The 18,049-nt window shown below is 37.9% G+C and overlaps 1 protein-coding gene across 4 annotated transcripts in view; it reads right to left on the minus strand.

Annotated features, from left to right (window-relative positions):
- LOC115420676 (contactin-1a-like) overlaps positions 1 to 18,049 on the minus strand; it is a 105,298-nt gene that overhangs the window by 51,356 nt on the left and 35,893 nt on the right. The window contains exon 1 of one of the 4 annotated variants that reach the window (XM_030136111.1): positions 6,806 to 6,927. The exons of the other annotated variants lie outside the window; for them this stretch is intronic. The gene's annotated coding sequence lies outside the window, so the exon portion shown is untranslated. Of the gene's footprint in view, positions 1 to 6,805; positions 6,928 to 18,049 lie in introns of those variants that run through there. 4 annotated transcript variants of the gene reach the window in all.

Consider the following 18,049-nt stretch of genomic DNA (forward strand, 5'->3'; position numbering starts at 1 on the left):
ATAACAAACGTGGAGACGACAGAGGTAACACTAATGTGATACTAATATTGCAGCGTTTTCACTGGTAAGGTTTAAAAGCTTAGCTTCAGCCGGTAGAGAAAAGAGAAATTAGTGATAGATTTCGTTTTCACTACTGTTGGCGGCGGCCCGCACCGCTCCGTACTCCCGCTGGTATTCTCATTCTGGGTACGCATCCGCAAGCACCTGGTAAACGGATGGAATGTACGCAGAGGACGGACAGAACGCTGCATTCGTATCTACCTGTGACTTTAACGTTACTTGCAGTCAGCATTACTTTTATCACCGTCATTTATTTTGAAAAATCTCCACACTCTTCACACTCCCCACACATTATTCCACCGCCGCGTACCTGCTGCACTGAACTGAATGTCACACGGCCGTAAGTGGTATCGGTGCATTTGTATCGGATGTCTTTTATGAGTACGAGTACGAGTACACACACTGAGTATCGGAGCTGATGCCGACACTCATATCGGTATCAGTGCATCCCTACTGGAGCTTAAACTAAACCATTCACACCAAGATCTACCTTCTTTTGCCCTGAACCTGAAATTATTTCACAGACAATAACAATATGCAATTTAGGGATTCCATGAGTAAAAAAGAAATTATTCCAAAAATAATTTCAGAGTCTAGCTTCCATACTCACGTTATTGTAACTTGTACAGAATAAGGCCTGAGCTTATTCTGCTGAAAACCCACAGAATCTGTTAACTTTAGACAGAAAATGTCAACAAAATTGCACTGTTAGTATGGATGACACCTTTACAAGTAGGCATGGTGCTACTTAAGCAGTCCCAGACTATCCCAGATGCTGCTTTATTACATTTTGCTGACAACAGTCTAGGTTGTCCTTTTCATCTCTGACATGTAGAATCTGAAACCTATAGTCTATAAGTGGACTCATCTGACCCTAGCACCCATTTTCACTGGCTTCTGATCCATCTGAGGTGAGTTCAGGTCCAGACAACACTGTGGTGTTTCTGAACAGGACTGATAGAAGGCTTCCTCTTTGTGTATACCAGTGTCACACTGAATATCTGGATACAGCAGGCTGCTTTAAGTGAAAACAGTTTTCCAAAGTCTCCCTGAACACCTGTGGCTACATCCATCAGTGTAGCCTGAAGTAGAGCTGCAAAATATATTGTTTGAGCATCGTCATCGCAATACATGTGTGCGCACACATGCATTGCGATGGCATGCGCAATAGTCATATCGCAGGTCCCGCAGTCATAATCGTTCTTAATCAGTTTGCCGAAGCAGACCATGGACACATGGAGTGAGTCGCTGGTAACAACATTGAAAAATGAGCAACGAACAACAGAAAATCACTGAAGTTATCAGTCAGTTATCAGTTCACCATTTACATCGGCACCACACAGCTATTATATTCTCCTGAGTATTTTTTCATATTACAATATATATCACAGGGTTAAAAAAATTGTAATGTCAGTTTTTTTCCAATATCATGCAGCCCTAGCATGAAGGGTTCTCATCTGCAAATTCCTTTTCACAGTTAAATTTCCCTAGAATCCCCAAATCTTTGTAGCATATCATGTACTGTGTCTGGTGCAAGACCTAAATTGTTTGCAATTTTGTGTTCTAGAACTGATACAATTTTTTCATGAAGATTTGCGCAAAGTGATCAGCCACAACCCATCCTTAGAAAGACCAGTCTTATGCTCCTGTTATGCACCAACAAAATCTACAATGAGAACTTTAAAAATCATTTGTGTGTTTCTCAGTCAAATAATTACTTAACAAACAATCACAGGTTTGCATTGTATCATAGAAAGTGTCTCAACTTGTTTGTATTATAGACTACTTTCACATTTTCTTGGTTAATTCCTAGCAACATGAGTGTGTAAATACTGTAGATCTAGTCTGGCTCACAGGACATACTCTGCTGGAATACTGTAAGTGCCACTGGGTAGCCATGCTTCTTCTGCTATTGTCATGTCTTGAAAGTCCCCCTAGCTAAATAAAACAACAACAAAGTATAATTTGCAACTAGAAGCTAAAAATGGAAAGTACTGACAGAGACACATGCCTTTTCACGTGGCTTTTTCTTGTGTTGAGATTTTGTCTTTTAATAACACAACACATGTTCTTATGTGCACATTACACCCAAACCTCTCTCCTGACGACCTGGATAACTTTTACCTCTATTCCAGGACAATAGTGGTTGGTGCCAGACCTACCACCAACATTGGCACAGTGTTAATGAATTGTAGAGATGGGCGCTATTTTGTGACTAATATCTACCTATCAGCCTCTGGCCACCAGGTGCATCAAAGCTGCTCTCTGTTTAGTTGATTCAGATTTTCTACAGCTTAAAAAGTCTCTAACAGCCTCTTTCCTCCAAACTACCAGTTCTTCAGGACAAAATCTTTCAACATTTAAATACTAAATTTAGTATGGTAACATTTTCTCTAGGAATAAAAATAAAAAGCATTAGATGAATCAACTAACATGAGTAATGTGTTTTTACATAAATTATAAAATGTAGCACAAGCAGTAATTGATTCATTTATATGCTGAATAAGTCAGTGGTGATCCATTTGGTCTACCCTGAACCATGAATAATTTATGACACAATCATTGATTTTGTTCCCAAAATGAGGCAGACAATGTCCGTTTGTCTGCTTAGTCAAAGCTCTGAAAGATGCACTCTTTCTACATGGTATCTAAGTCGAAAAATAAGACTGAATTTGGCTGCAAACAGGTTTATGTCTCCCTGAAGAGAAACAGAATGATTCAATTAAATAACAGACACAAACACAGGATCCAAGCCTATTATGCAGCAGACAAAACAGTAACCCTAAGACACACACACAACACCTGCAAAAGAAAAATAAGTAAAAAACACTGCACACACTTCTGAACTGCACAGGCACCGTGTTGCTAAGCAAAAATGGGTTCAGCACCAGGTAGTAAAAACAGTTTTCCAGTATGATTTTCTCTCTTTTTACTTTTTACTCCCAGCAGTCATGATGAGTGAACAGCACCTGGATAAAGACTAATCTTGTCTTGTTCATGTAAATGAGTTCAGTAATAAATCATTTTGAGAAACCAAATTTAGCACAAGTCTAACAAAAACATGCATATTACAGCATCTAAGGTTAAGAGCACTTGTAGCTGTATTGTATATAACTGTGTTGCTGAGGGTAGATTCAAGGCTCCCTTAACTGTTAGACAGTCATTAATATCTTAATGTTTAACCTTGGCAAATATGTTTGTCTATCTCCTGCAAACACCTCAGTACCTCTCCACCACCAGACACCCACCAGACACACTCAGTATGAAGTAGCTTTCATGATGTAATCCAGCTGCAGAGGATCCAGTCATGCCTCATTCACTGTGTCACTCTGTCTGCTTCTCCCATCCCTCCTATTCTCTACATCTCACCCAATAGGAGCAGCCATGCTAATGTAAGCTATTTATCCCAACCCTGCCGTCAACACAATGGCCCCCAGGGCCACACAGGCAAGGCAACCTCAGCTGACCTGAATATCAATGACACTAGTCATTCAATCCATGAAAGCTGGAGCTGGATGGCCGTATCAATAATGTTCAACTCAAAGCAGGAAGGCTAAATTACTCCAAAAGCACAGCCATGAATATTTAAGTCATAAAAAAAAAAGGCTTACATCTTTTACAAAGCTGAATTTTTTTCAGTGATGAATGAATGTACAGCGAGTTCAAGGTGGGATTGTTGCACCTTTATTGTTTCACAGTTCAGTATAAATGGCAGAAACACAGAGTATGGCATTTTTCTTCCACCTTTAAACCACTAGCAGAGATAATCACGAAACAACTTGAGATCTGTGTAAATGGAGAGCTGGTGGCATAGCAAAAACTGATTGTATCTCCAAGTTTATATTTGTCATGGGTCCTTTTATCTGGCTCAAGCTGTCATAACATGCAAATACTCAGAAATCATTGTCACTGGTAACAGCAAAGGTATGTCTTAACATTTGTTGCAATCAAATATTCACAACTGTGGCTTAAGATGTTTTGGTTTTTTTTTTCAGTTTATAGCTTCATCAAGCATAGTACTCATATGATTTTAGGCAACACTGTACGGTTGATCATTATGTTTATGTCTTTTATATTTCTAATATCTTTATTTTGATCTATATTTAGAAATTAGACTGTAATTAACATGATTCAGAGAGAGAATGTCTTTGTAACTCTGTTCTTGATCATTACCAATCCGATTTTATCTGTTTAAATATCTCTAAAGTAAACACAAATCAGTTTTTTGATTGATGTTCACAACCCACTGAGCAGCTAACATGCAAGAACACATACAGTGCTGTTGAATTGAACTGCTTATACTGCTTAACCTCTAAGAAAATGAAAACTCCCAGTATTTTTGTTCTGCCAGCAACTGATTGATGTATGTGTTATAGGGATGTAACAATTACTGGTATAACAATAAACCGCGGTAAAATTGCCGACGGTTAGTATTACTGCTTAAATTCTAATTATCATGATAACCGTGTTTGATTACCGCACTTTTAGGAGAAAAAACCCTATGTTAAGATCTGCTTTTATGTCAAATATTTGAATATAGTTTTAATTTATTACAATTTTGATTTTATATTCCTAATATTTGGACCCAGTATTCACTTTTAAAGTCTTTGAAAAGGTTTGTTAAGCATCTTTGTGTGATTTATGTAATAAAGTATATACATTTTTCAAATCAGATTTTATATATTTTTTGTGTTTTCTGGCATTTTATATTGATATAGTAGATTAAAGTGAAAAAATAATAGGCAGACGATATAAATGAAGTTGTGCTGAAAAAAAAGATACCAAACATGGGTATAGTAAACATTTGTTATGTAGTATATAAAGGCAAAATCAAAAGTACTGAAAAATGGCCTAAATAGGCTCAGACCACTAGGGGTTAATATTTGAATGTTTCTGCAACAGAAGGTACATTGTGCCTATTATTTTATTTTATTTTATTTTATTTTATTTTATTTTTTAGAGACAACTTGGTTAAATTATTTCAGTGTGTCTATTAGTACTTTTTGAACATTTTGAGCACAATTTCAACCATACTGCGATAATAATGATAACCGTGATAATTTTGGTCACAATAACCATCATATGAAATTTTTATATTGTTACATCCCTAATGCGTTAGATATCAAGCATAACCATACATTAGTGGATAGAGGAACTATGACCCTACCCATTGGTTTATGAGCTGCGAGTAATTTGTTTTGGAACCTGACATGATCATATTTGGACAAAAGGGGTGGGGCTCCGGTATCATATGTGGTCTAAGCCATTTGCTTACCAACTTGGTAAACTTCATCAAGCACTGCGCAACAAAGTCATTTTACAGTCTTGTTAGCTGTAGTTAAAGCCCAAAAGGGGAGACATCAAAGCTTCTGTTTGGCCTGACATCCTATAAACAGAGCAGTAATATAAAGCTAGCTCTGTGATGGGCTGGTAACATGTCCACGGTGCACCCCGCCTTTGCCTGATGGTAGCTGAGATAGACTGTAGCATCCCTGTGAGCCTCTTGAGGATTAAGCAATTCACAAAAAGAATGAATTAATAATTTAATGATGAAAAACCAGATTGCTTATTAGAGGACCAATATAAAATGAATAAAACTAGAATTACACCTGGAAAACATTATTAACATCATATTTCTTAGAGAGATGTTCAGCAACAGCGTGTGGTATTACAACATTAAGGTATTTCTGCAGGCCAAGGTCCTTGCCCCTTGCATGTAAAACAATGCTGGCAGCATGACGTCTAAAATCACACACTAAAGCTTCATTATTCCAGCTTTGTTTGGTTCAGGGTAAATCCAGCATGAGGGGTCTTCTTAAAAGCTATATAGTAGGATCTCTATTTAAAAAGAGCTTAAGGTTACCCCTTTCCACATAGACTCTCATGACTTTATCTTCCTAACACTACATCACAGTTCAAACCCTGGAATCTCCGTTATAAATCAGATTTGTGCTTCTTTTTTATGTTGAAGTAATCCATCACAACACAGAAATATGCTGACCTATCAGTGTAACAACGACAGATGTGTTCTATGATACTCAAAACAGAGCTTCCAGATTTATACAGGGTTCCAAGTAAGGAAAGTGTGTCACATCATGTATGATAAATTTTGCCATGCCACCAAAGGTCAGAGGAGGCTTGCACTCAATAAAAACAGAACGCTCAGCTTAATTACTTCTTCCACATCTGTCCTATAAAGATCTTGGCTGAGAGGTTTCTATATAATAGCAGTGAAAAGCTTTACACATCTTGGTCCACATTCTCTAATGACTATACTGTATATTATTGTAATTACTTGGTGACAGAGAGGTGCTCACACTTAATAGCAGAACACCCACAGTAAGAGAGAAAAAATCATATCTAGCCATTTAGTGCATCCTGAGAAAAACAGTAAGTGTTTTCATTTTACACAAAGGCATCCCACAAGGTCTGAATTGCCACAATAACTGGGAAACAATAAAAAAGATTAATCTAAGTCTAGTCTTCCACACAACACTTCCCATTCAACCCTTTATTGGATTAGAGGGTGTGAATCCAACATTAGGCCACAGATTAACTTGACACAGAGAATGTTTAAATGTAATCATAAAATAAGCCACAAACCTCCTACTTAATTGCATTGTGGTCAAGGCAAGGAGGTGGTTCCCAATTAGTGGAAAACAATCACCACACAAAGCTACATTAGATACAATAAAGCCAAATAAAATTAGGACTTGTAGTGTTTGTATGACTGCTCACTGCTTACCTTGCTGTGGAGAGCTATCATTGCCACTGGCTATGTGACGGGATGAGCTTCTTTAGCAGCTCATGTCCCCATCCCCTCCGACATGCCTACCCTGCCAAGTGTCCTAAATATTCTGCTCCATTGTCTGCCTCAGAAACAGCAATGCTGTTGGTTGCAACCACTCTCCCTCTCCCTCTCTCTACAAGGTGCAAAGAGGAGGGAGGGAAAAGAAAGAGCTAATTCCCCTAGCAGGACAGGGAGCCATGCAAATGGGACGCCAGAGAAGACGCCTCCCTGCAGTGAGAGTTCCACAGAGGGGTCTTCTCTCCTCATAGCATTGAGGCTGTGGTTTAATCTTTTAAGCCTTCCCATCCCACTCAGACACATACAAAATCACGCTATCACCAAAAAAATACGGCATGAACTCACACACATATACAAGACACACACAATCTCACAAGTAAACCCCCTCTCCTTCATGACTTCAATCTTAACCCCCCACTCCCACCCTGCTTCACTCCCTTCATTAGCCTGGCGGTGTGCCAGACACATCATCAGCACTGTCATAATCATCATCCTCACTATTGTCGCAGAGAAAGCACTTTTCTGCTGAAAGAGATGCCGATTGCAGAGAAGCTGAGAACACCAAGAAAACACGCACTTGGCAAAAAGTTGTACATTTCTGAACAAGTAAAGAAGAAGCGATAAGACATGAAAGACAACTGCTGTGATATGAACTGTTCACTTTGAAGCTTGAATTATTCTCTCAGTTATGAGCATATTTTCATATTTTAGTTCATTCCCTACTTATCTTTTGGTGTCAACAATGACTCAAAGCGTTTGTGAAGTTTCTTTATTGCCTCTTCTTGAATAGATAGTTAGAGAAGAATTAAGATCTTAAACTACATCAGCTTTAATTTCTGTACTTAAATGTGTAGTGTGCTATGATTTAATTGCAGAAATTAAATATACCCATGAGTATGTTCTCATTCATGACCATAATTATATGAAAATGTGAATTTTGTTGCCTTATAATGAGTCCATCAAGTTTCTACACAAGTTTAGAACAGACCTCTCCTTCTCATTTAATAGCAGGTGGCACTTAGTATTATTGTGGTTTACCATCACCACAGGTAGAACCAAAGGTAATATACTAGAAACTAAAAATCCTAGAACAAACCAAACACAGACTTTCTTTTCCATTTTAGCAGTTACAGAAGGGGGAAGCTGACATGAGGGCAGAGTGAAGTAATCTACAACTTCATCACTAGATTGCACTGAGGATTACACTTTGAACCTTTACGGAAAATACTGGAATTTTAAGCCTTGAGTTGGCCATTTAACTTATTACTGTTATCAGTTTGAATGGGATTTTTGAGGTTGTCCTCAGAGAATGTTCAATATTGTGAAGACAATATGATTTTCAATCAATAAATGATAAAGAGGGAGGAAGTCCTGCCCCTTCCAATTGTGCCCCTTGAGAAATAATTCCAGATAAAACTACATTACAGCCACTGACAAGAAACAAGTTATTTTTTGATCCTGTTGGAATAATGCCAGAATTTATACATAAGATACTTATCAGTTCAAATGCTATTTTTATAAATCAAGAAAGTGGCAATTTGTTGTAAAACTGTTGCTAGATCAGACAGTGAAAATACAAAATACAACGACTATACTATCCTATATGAGACTGAACATCGCAGAGGTGATGTCATCATAACTCTTCATAACAATCTGCTCTGATTCACTGACAATGTCTTCACAGCTTCAACATGACCAGATTTGTAGCGAATTTTGCCTTGTTAATTACTTTTTCAAGTCGATCTCACAGAACAAGGTGAAATATGCTGAGGTGTTGGTGACATGTATCACATGCAGAGATGTAGGCCACTGAGCTGTTTAATATAAAACTAGATGCTACTTTACTATCTTTACCACAAATGGCAACTTTGTTGACATGTAGAATTGTCTTTTAAATTGACAAACATCATCTGTGTCAATGGTGGCAAAATTTTAACAGGATTAAAAGTTGCTTGTCTCTCACCATTGACCCACAAAGTTCGACATTCATCTCTCTATTAGCTGCACAAGTAGATATTAACTAGCCAATGCCCAAGTTAAACATGACATGAAAAAATGATTTCAAACATGCTTTTATAAAACAAATCACACATGACTATCAATTAGAACCTTATTTTTTTAGCCCAGCTTTTCTTTTGCAGCATGTGTCTTGCATATTCATATCACACTGATAATGAAAATGTGCTTTGTTAGCATTAACAGCAATGGTCTTAAATGATAAGTACCTTGATTCTTATGATAAAAATGCATGAAAAGATAATGACAACCAAATCCTGAAAAACATAAAATGGGTGTTGCAGTTGTTTTTGTGACCACATTTTTATTACTGCCACTTCTTGGAGGACTAAGAACAGTGAAATTCATGATGTGCTTTTAGTTAACCTGAAGCCCTAAACTCCTCCACTAAAACTGTTTATGAGCAAACGGCAAAAGGATAATATATTATTCAACTGCTTCCTGTTTTCTCAGCCTGTGTGGTGACAGGAGACTTAGATGATGTCCTCACTGCTGTGCAGGGCAGACAGGAGGCTGCCAGCATTATACACATTTCTAGATGCAGTTGCATTAAGGTTGCATTAAGAGGGAAAATGCTGAGCAGGTGTTGTAGGGATTTGGTAAAAGATACACCACAGCTGATTTAGGAGGGATGAAGTCCTGTCAGGCCCAAACAACAGCAACTAAGTTTCAGCAAGCTAGGTATGTATTACAATATACAGCAGCAACTATTCTTAGCAAACTATTCTTAGCGAGGAAGACTTTGTGCTGCAATAAATTGATCTAAGTCACTGGATTCCATGGTGTTCAATGATACAGATTTCCAGAATCTTTGTTTTCCTTTACCAACAACTGTACCTTACTGATCAGTCAAGGTTGTAAAGGGCAAAAAGTGTTTGTTGATCTTGATTCACTGCTATGGCTCTAAATTGTGTCCAAAATTTTGAATGATGTAGAAAATCTGACCGTACATAACTTTTGAGGTCATTCAACTTACATGAGTGATAACAAAAAAATGAAAGGGATTATAGAGAGTGGTGAGTGCAGTGTCTGAGAGCTGAAAGCAGATAAAGTCACTTGTATACTGAAATGTGTCTAATGAAATTTAAATCTACAAATGTCTGCACTTAACCCACATGTCATCTAAGCTAATGGATCAGACCCACAAACCAAAAGCAATCTAACGGCTTTCATTCCTATCAGCTCAACAATGCAAGGCTAAATTTTTGAATTGTGCAATGGAGAAGGAGGTTTAGTGCCTTTCAGTTTAACAGACACCCCACTACTCTTCATAAATAGTGAAACAATATGGTACAAATCTCTCAGAAACATGCGGCATGGAGTAGATCGCAGTGGCAGGATGAATATGAGGCCAGCTTCACTGCACTGGCTTTTTTTCCCAATGTGATTTACCGAAAAAATCTGACTCAGCATAGTCCCACCACTGACAGTAATAAAAGAGGATCATTTCCTCCCTTCTGGCCATGTTACAGAGGTGCAGTACATTCACAGTGGGCAAATATAGTATCTGCTGTTTCATAATACCAACCGCAGACCAAAATAAGCATTTACAGGTAACTGTTAGTGGGGTTTTTGTTTTGTTTTTTTTTCTGTTAGAAGCTGTTTGGTCTCGCCCCCATCTATGCTGATTTAGTAAAATGTTGGAAAGGCTACAAGTTCATCTAAGTGTCCTTCAAAGTGGACTCTCTAGATTTTCAGAGGCTTAAAATGTGTTCGAATTACTATGATTAACATTTATGGATTGTATTATGAAAACTGACAGTTATCACAGAATTTATTTACACCGATAGGCCGGGGGATTTATGTGACCACTAGAGGGAGTAGGGAATCACTCTGCCAGTCTCCCATGGGGAAGAAAACTACAACCACAGGGCCTTTGACCAAAGCATCAGAAAGTGACCAGATCAGATGAGCTTAACCCTAACCATTACAAAAAAAGCTTTTAGAGTCAAAGAAAGTGGCAAAGTGATAAAAGCTAAAAGCACTGTTGTTGTTTTCGCCACTGGACACAGCTCTAAATGAAAAAAATGGAATTTTATGCTGAAATGGCAGTGTTTCTTCTACACAGCTGAGTTTGTTCATGAGGCTTATGAAGGTATGAAGTTGTTATGGGATGTTCTTGTCTTTGCTAAGTTACTGTTCGTTGATCCACAGCTCAGACTAAATTGCAACAGTTCTGACCTTGTTTGGACAATTCCAAACAGATCTTTAGTGCAGTTACTGATGACACAAACCGTATAGAAAACAGAGGTGATTTGTGATTTTACTGTGTCTGTTATCTGTCTAAAATAGAGCTAAGTTACCAGAGCTATAATGTAAACAATCAGCTGACACAGCACATGAAGATTATAAGACACAGTGTTATTTTGACTGACTGTCAAAACATATGCCTTATGCAATCTGCAAAAACTGCACTTTTCAGAACCTTTCAAAATCCTCTGTATACTGTGCACTTGTGGTGCAGCTACAAAAAGAGATCCATGCACAAACTGGTGATTGCTGTATGACTCAAATATGAATATGACTCGAAGAGGATACTGCTGAGGGTCCCAAGGCATTATAGTGCAAGTCAGATGTTTGTGGATTGTGGTGTTCAATGCTGCACGGCTGTTATACGCCATTTTATTTATTCATTCATCTGCACAGTTACAAAATTATCACACTCAATTGTACAAGCCCTGGTCAGTCCCAAGGTTAGTTCTATAAGGTTTAGATCTAAAATGTGGTCTCACTGACAATGGAGCCTTTATGTATAAGCAACATATGGATTTATACAATTTCTTTTTCTTTTCTCTCTTTTTTGTTTTATCTTATCCTATGGATCACATTTTGTGTCCTTAATGAAGCATGAAGGAATGAATATGCAGCATTCAGGTAAAAACAGTGCCATAAACAATAGTTCTATGTCTCTATGAAGCAAAACATATAGGCTGTCTCCCACTGAAAGAAAAATGTGTCTTAAAAAAGATATGAAATATGTTTGATACTATCGACTAACTAATTATTGGTAGACATATCTAATTACACAGATAACAGACTTTTTTTCATTGTTATCCACCATTTTTCTTTCATAAGCAATATTTCAGGGTATCGAATATGTGCAAAACAATGATAATACAGCGTCAGTAATACAGAGAAGACAAGTAAGGTCACACCCCACCAGTTTGAAAGTTCAAAAATAACTCTCTACTGGAGTGCACATAATGCGTAAAAGGATTAATAGGTTAAAGTGTTTCTAGCTGTAAAATGAAAAAAAATTCTGTCGACGTTATGATCAGCAGTTCACTCATTAAGCATCTACTTCTCAAAAGGTACATACAAGTAAATTTGTAAAGTAAATGTTTCAACTTGTTAAGGATTTGGTGTCAGTATAGAACAGATAGAATTCTGATTGTAGGTCTGGGATTTTGCAAAGTCTCTTAGCTATCTGAAATCTGCCTTTCCCTCATTTCTGCTCCCTGTGGTCACGTTTGATGTGGTGTTGCATGTCAGCAGTATAATGAGGAGACTGAATACATGAAAGGGAGAACAGAAATACATATTCAATGACACTGTTCATGGTGCTTATGAAACATTTCCAATACACAGACAGACTCTCTATAGAGAATTGGTAGTTGATTTTTTTTTTCCTTTTGCCATTTTGAAAAGATTGTCAGTCCCTGTAAGATACAGTTGTTGATCATGTTTTCCCCTGCAGGCACTCTATTGTGATTCTTTACATATGAACTAGTGTATGTAAATATACTAGATGCTGATTTGTCTGTGCAGGCTGAATATATGTGTAATCATCTCTGTCCTGCTCAGTGCATTGCGAATTTGTCACCTGGACTGTTATAGTTAAGAACAGGTCAGTGAATCAGATTTTATTCATGTGACACATATGAATACATTAATTTATCTTGCCAGGGTTAAGAAGGCTTCGCTGCTGTTGTTTATGGATGACTGATAATAGGTCAGGCACGACTACAGCTTGAGTTTAAGTCAAAGTAAATTGCCCTTGATTGCTCAGATCTGTTCTCTCCTTCAAAGCCTTTTATTGCTGCTCAGTGAGTCATTCTAAGAGAACAGAAGCCAAACACGATGGCCAACCTGTGACTTTGGAAAAAGAGCCCAATTGGGTCCAACCTGCCTAAAAGAGCTTTTGTTTGCATGTTAATATGAGCAGTGCTGAGAGGTTTGAATGAATGAGTGAATGACTGAGTGAATAAAGGTACGGTGAAAGGCAGTCAGCTCTCATTGCAAGAGTGCTGTTTTTGTGCATTTTGGAGTATGTCAGCTGGGAAATAGGGCAGGGACTGCAACACAATTGGATTACTTTGATTACTTGATAGGAGATGGTGAAAAATAATGTACTACATCATTTACCAGTGTGGTGAAAACATACTGGGTGCGATAAATTAAAAGATTGCAATACAAAGTAATTGTAGCCTGAGTTTTTGTCATGAAGTCATTTTTCACTTTGCTCATTTGTTCAAAAATGATCCCTCTAGTTAAGTGAAATCTTGTTTTCTGCTGTGGATTAAATTATGAAAGCAATGAGAGTGTGATTTGGATCAGAGGGTGAAGGGCGACCTGTCATGTGGTTGTTGATGGCACGAATTAATGCACAGGAAGTCATCAGATAAAGGTTAAAGAGATGTCATATGATGGAAAAGCCTTCACCGCAAGCGACATTTCTAACGCTTCATAAATGTAACATACATGGATGAACAATGCATATATAGGGCAAACTCTATCAATGCATATGATAAGAACTCTATTTGCCATAAAAGGCAACAGTGGATATATAGTATGTGGCAGATTAGAGTTGAACCTTGCATGAATGAATCCAACACTCAACATAAGACATGTCATAGTGTAGTAATGCACAAAAAGAAGGAGAGTTAATAATTAATACAGTGCTTCTTTGGAGGATCAAATACATGTAAGCAATGCCTCGAGTAAGAAAAACATAAACAGACAGACACACATACCTGTACTTTGTTTCCATTATTTGTGGGGATGTTACATAGCCTTACATTCTTTTCCTAGAGACTTTCCTTATCCCTAAATGTAGGGTTACAATGATTTATGTGACAGGATCCAGTGCTTTGGCCCAAATAAGAAAAACACAACCTCCTAAACACACACATAAACACACAGAAGACAACACAGAGATGTTGTGACACCCAAAACTCCCTCCCTTGAACCAACTTACAAACTAAAAGGACATGTACAGTAAGGACACACACATATACACCTTCACGCACACAAAAACTGTCTGCATGAATGGGCTCATGTTTTCAGTGTGCGGCACTGCAGTGTTGAGGTAGAATGCTTCATTCTGAGAGGCAGATAATGAGCTATTCCCTCTGCAGAGGACAGAATCCTGAAGCCAGCAGACTTGAACTTGTGCTGGAGAACACACACATACAGTACAAACACACACATACACACATTCTAGCAATAAACAAATTCTCAAGTTTCAATCTTTTTGGTTCACTTGGATGTCCCCTGCAAAGCACACTTTACAACCAAATGCTACGACCATTCTGCCACCCACCTCTGTTCCCAATCAAACAGCCCTGAAAGATGCATCCCACCATGCCTGTAGCAATGGTCCTGGTAGCGCTGGCAGTGCTGGAGCCTGCTGGAGCCTGCTGTATATCTCCCCACCACAGTATGCCTTAAGATAAACTGCTAGTCTGCTTCTACTGGATAGTAACTGCTGTTAGGGCATCTTGCCCCCTTTTACCACAGGCTCTTCGTGGCACAGAAGCCCCCTACATCTCACACACTAATGCACCCTCACATAAACATTGAGCTGTCAAATCAGAGGGCTTCCCAGCTGTGACCTCACATCACAGCAGTGGAGGAGGAGAGGGACATTAGAGATATTAAAGAGAGAGGGAAGAGGGGGTTGAGGGTCTATATGCGTCTTTAACAGAGAGTGTGATAACAGGGTACGACCAGAAAGCCTGGCAGCCACAGTAGGGAGGAAAAATTACTACAGCAAGGAAAGAGAAAGAAGCCTATGTAGCATGAAAAGGAGGCTGCTGTGAGGAGGAAAAGCAGTGATACCAAAACGTTGCACAGAAACTGCAGGAGGCTGGAGAGAAGACAATTTAATTTTGATGGCTCTATGGGCTGAATCCACTCCCTCGGTTGGAAATAAACATTACAACACCAGAGGAAGATCAGCAGGGACCCACCACACTCAGGCAGCTGAGTTACTACAACAAAAAACAAACAACTACAAGGCTCGCAGCCCTGCTGCAATCTTCACCTTCACTCCTTCATCCTCCGAGCAACCACTGTTGTTCTGGATCTACTCTTTTGCCTCCTCCTCTCATTCTTCATTCCTGTATTTTCCCCTTCTGGCCTTTTGCCCTGCTCTTTCTTCTCCTCCACACTCCCCTCATCCATAATGGAAAGTTTGGAGATATCCGCTTCCTGTATTGGGCCCTGTGCCCCTGGAGCCAGTCAGCCTGTATTGATTCTTTCACCAGAGGAGTCATCAAGGCAAAGATAATAAGGTTTAGAGTCACACTGAATTTTCTGCATCCTTCCCCTCCCCCCTGGGATTCAGTCCATCTTCTTCTCCCATTCGCCCTGTCCAATGCAACATGCCTGAAAAATCCTATTAGCAAATGGATTGTTTGATGTAGAACATGGAATTTGAAACAGCAAGTCAATGGAGATGGTTAAATGAAAAGAAACAAAGGTAGTTTTATGTGAATGTACACATGCAAAAACATCAGACTGATAAGACAAAAAAACTGCACAATCACCATAAAATTCCCATTTGATCTTGAGTAGACATTTAAGGATGTCATCATGGGGAGGCACTGATCAACGTTTTTCCTAATTTTATGAAATAAACACCTCCTCAGTTAAATCTGAAAATAATTGGCACAGTTATCATCAACTAGAATAATCATTACAGACCTTAACACACTGCTTCCTCTGAATCCAATCATTCCAAATATCAGAAATACGGATGCATTGTTATTTCAGTTGAACATCAGTACCAGCTACTGACATCTGTGTGTCGGCATATAAGACGTCTTTTCACTGACAGCGGTGTAAGATATTTATCTGTCATGGTATATTAAAGGTTTTTACATAAGTTTTTATGTTTAACTCTGTGTTCATTCAAAGATAATGACTAAAATACTTCAAATTAGTAGCTATTTTTATATTTATAATGAAGATGTCTTTGTTAATGGGGAGTGAAAACAACAAAAACTAAATAAAGAAACAGTTAAGTAACATCGGTTTCAGGCAAAATGTCATTTTAAATGTCAGTTTCAGTTTTTTTCAAATTCTTCATCAACCTGTTTTCCTTACTCTTCTCTTCTTCCTCAGCCATTGTTCATGAGTGCATGGCCTCTGTATTCAAGGTTCCATCTCATTGGTCACACGTGAAAACATCTCACATGTTAAACAAAATTATAGTTCATTCTCACTGCATTTCAGGACGCTTTTTGTGCTTCTTGTGCATATTCATATCCTGTCACTGTTGATGAAATTAGTATTTAATGGTCAACACTAATCTTGAACATATCTTCTGTTGTTTAACTCAGTCTGAGGCCTGTCATGCCACTGCTCTATAATACTCATATTCTATACTCATTAAAATAGATACAATCCATGTGCTGTGGACCGCCTGCCCCTCCTTTGACCTAGGTCATCATATTTAGGTCAAAATTGGTATTCGAGTGACTGATATATGTCACAGGCACAATGCTGCTCTTTTTAGATCTGGACAAACAATCACTTATGCCCTGCAGCATCAGCTCCTAACAATGCCAAGTACTATATGATTCAGTCAGAAAACTGTAATGAAATTAGTTGTTCACTTAAAGCAACACTTTCTGTGGAGTTTATAAGAATCCAAGGAAGGGTCAGTGGGCCGTTCTCATTGCGTCTTGAGACATTGCATCTTGGGGAGGGGGTGTCATTAAATAGGGCAATTTTCATGCTTGCTGGGCAAAACACATACAGCTCGATGCAAAGAGACAAGAGGAAAATATGTCAAGAAAACAACTTTTCAAGCCAGTATGACTATGAAATAACATCAGTAATATACTGGCACTGAGGTAAGAATCTAAAATGTTCCTGGACAGTAAATACTATACAAACAACACAGTGTGTGGGGTGAAAAGTGAGGAGAGATGTTCACCAACAGTTCCATAATATTGCATGTTAAGATCTGTGGAATATAATGTGAGACCAATAATGACATTAGCAGTGTTTGCAATACGTAAACTTGACCTGATGGCTAATTTCAGGCTTCAAAACTGGAATATCTGACTTTGAGGAGAAAATAAAAGCTCAAAAAATAGAAATCACATAAATTTTATGGTTAATTTGACATTCAGTTGAAGATTTATCACTGTATTTATTTAGGTATTTATTACATAAATGTGGAGTTATCAGCCGGGAATCGCCTATCACCTTTTTCCTTCTACAGTGGTTATATTGATTTACCTCTAATACCTGCTCTTCATTTTTAAGAACTTCTGTTAGCATATTTATAAAAAACAAAAAAAAAAAATAGGATGTTTGTCAAAACAGCAAATTTGTTTCGCAACTGTAAAAGTCTATATTAAAGTCCATAAAAACTGTGATATTATATCAACAAAATCTTACAATACTGAACCTACACAATAATTACAGATAGGCAGAATAATCGGGTTGACTGATTAAAAGGGTAGGATCGTTTACAAACAATTAGTATTGGACCTACTCATTTTGCAGAAAAAATAACAGCTCACAAACCAAAATCACTCCAACTGATTTTTGTTGCTGGTTCAATGTTCGATTCCAAATTTATTGATTCCTTACAAGGAGTTTGACATTTAGAGCCTCTAATTAAGTAAATCTAGTTCATTAGGATAGATCAGATGGTCAGTTAGGTGGCTATCAGCTTTTTCATGCTCCAAACCACACTATTTAGTATCATGACACACTGAGCACAAAATGATAATGACAAACGTCATAATTTCATTTTATTTTGCAATAATTATCATTGCAATAAAAATTTTCATTTCTTTAGGGTTCATTTCGTTTACATTGTTCTGAAGGAAAAAATACTCCAGTGTTTTTTACTCAATGTTGATTTAAAAAATGTATCATTAGAATTCTTTTCAATGTTCTTCCTCTAGATTTCTGAAATATGTC

Source organism: Sphaeramia orbicularis, chromosome 6 (genome assembly GCF_902148855.1).
Source record: "Sphaeramia orbicularis chromosome 6, fSphaOr1.1, whole genome shotgun sequence".
NCBI classification, from domain to species: Eukaryota; Metazoa; Chordata; class Actinopteri; order Kurtiformes; family Apogonidae; genus Sphaeramia; species Sphaeramia orbicularis.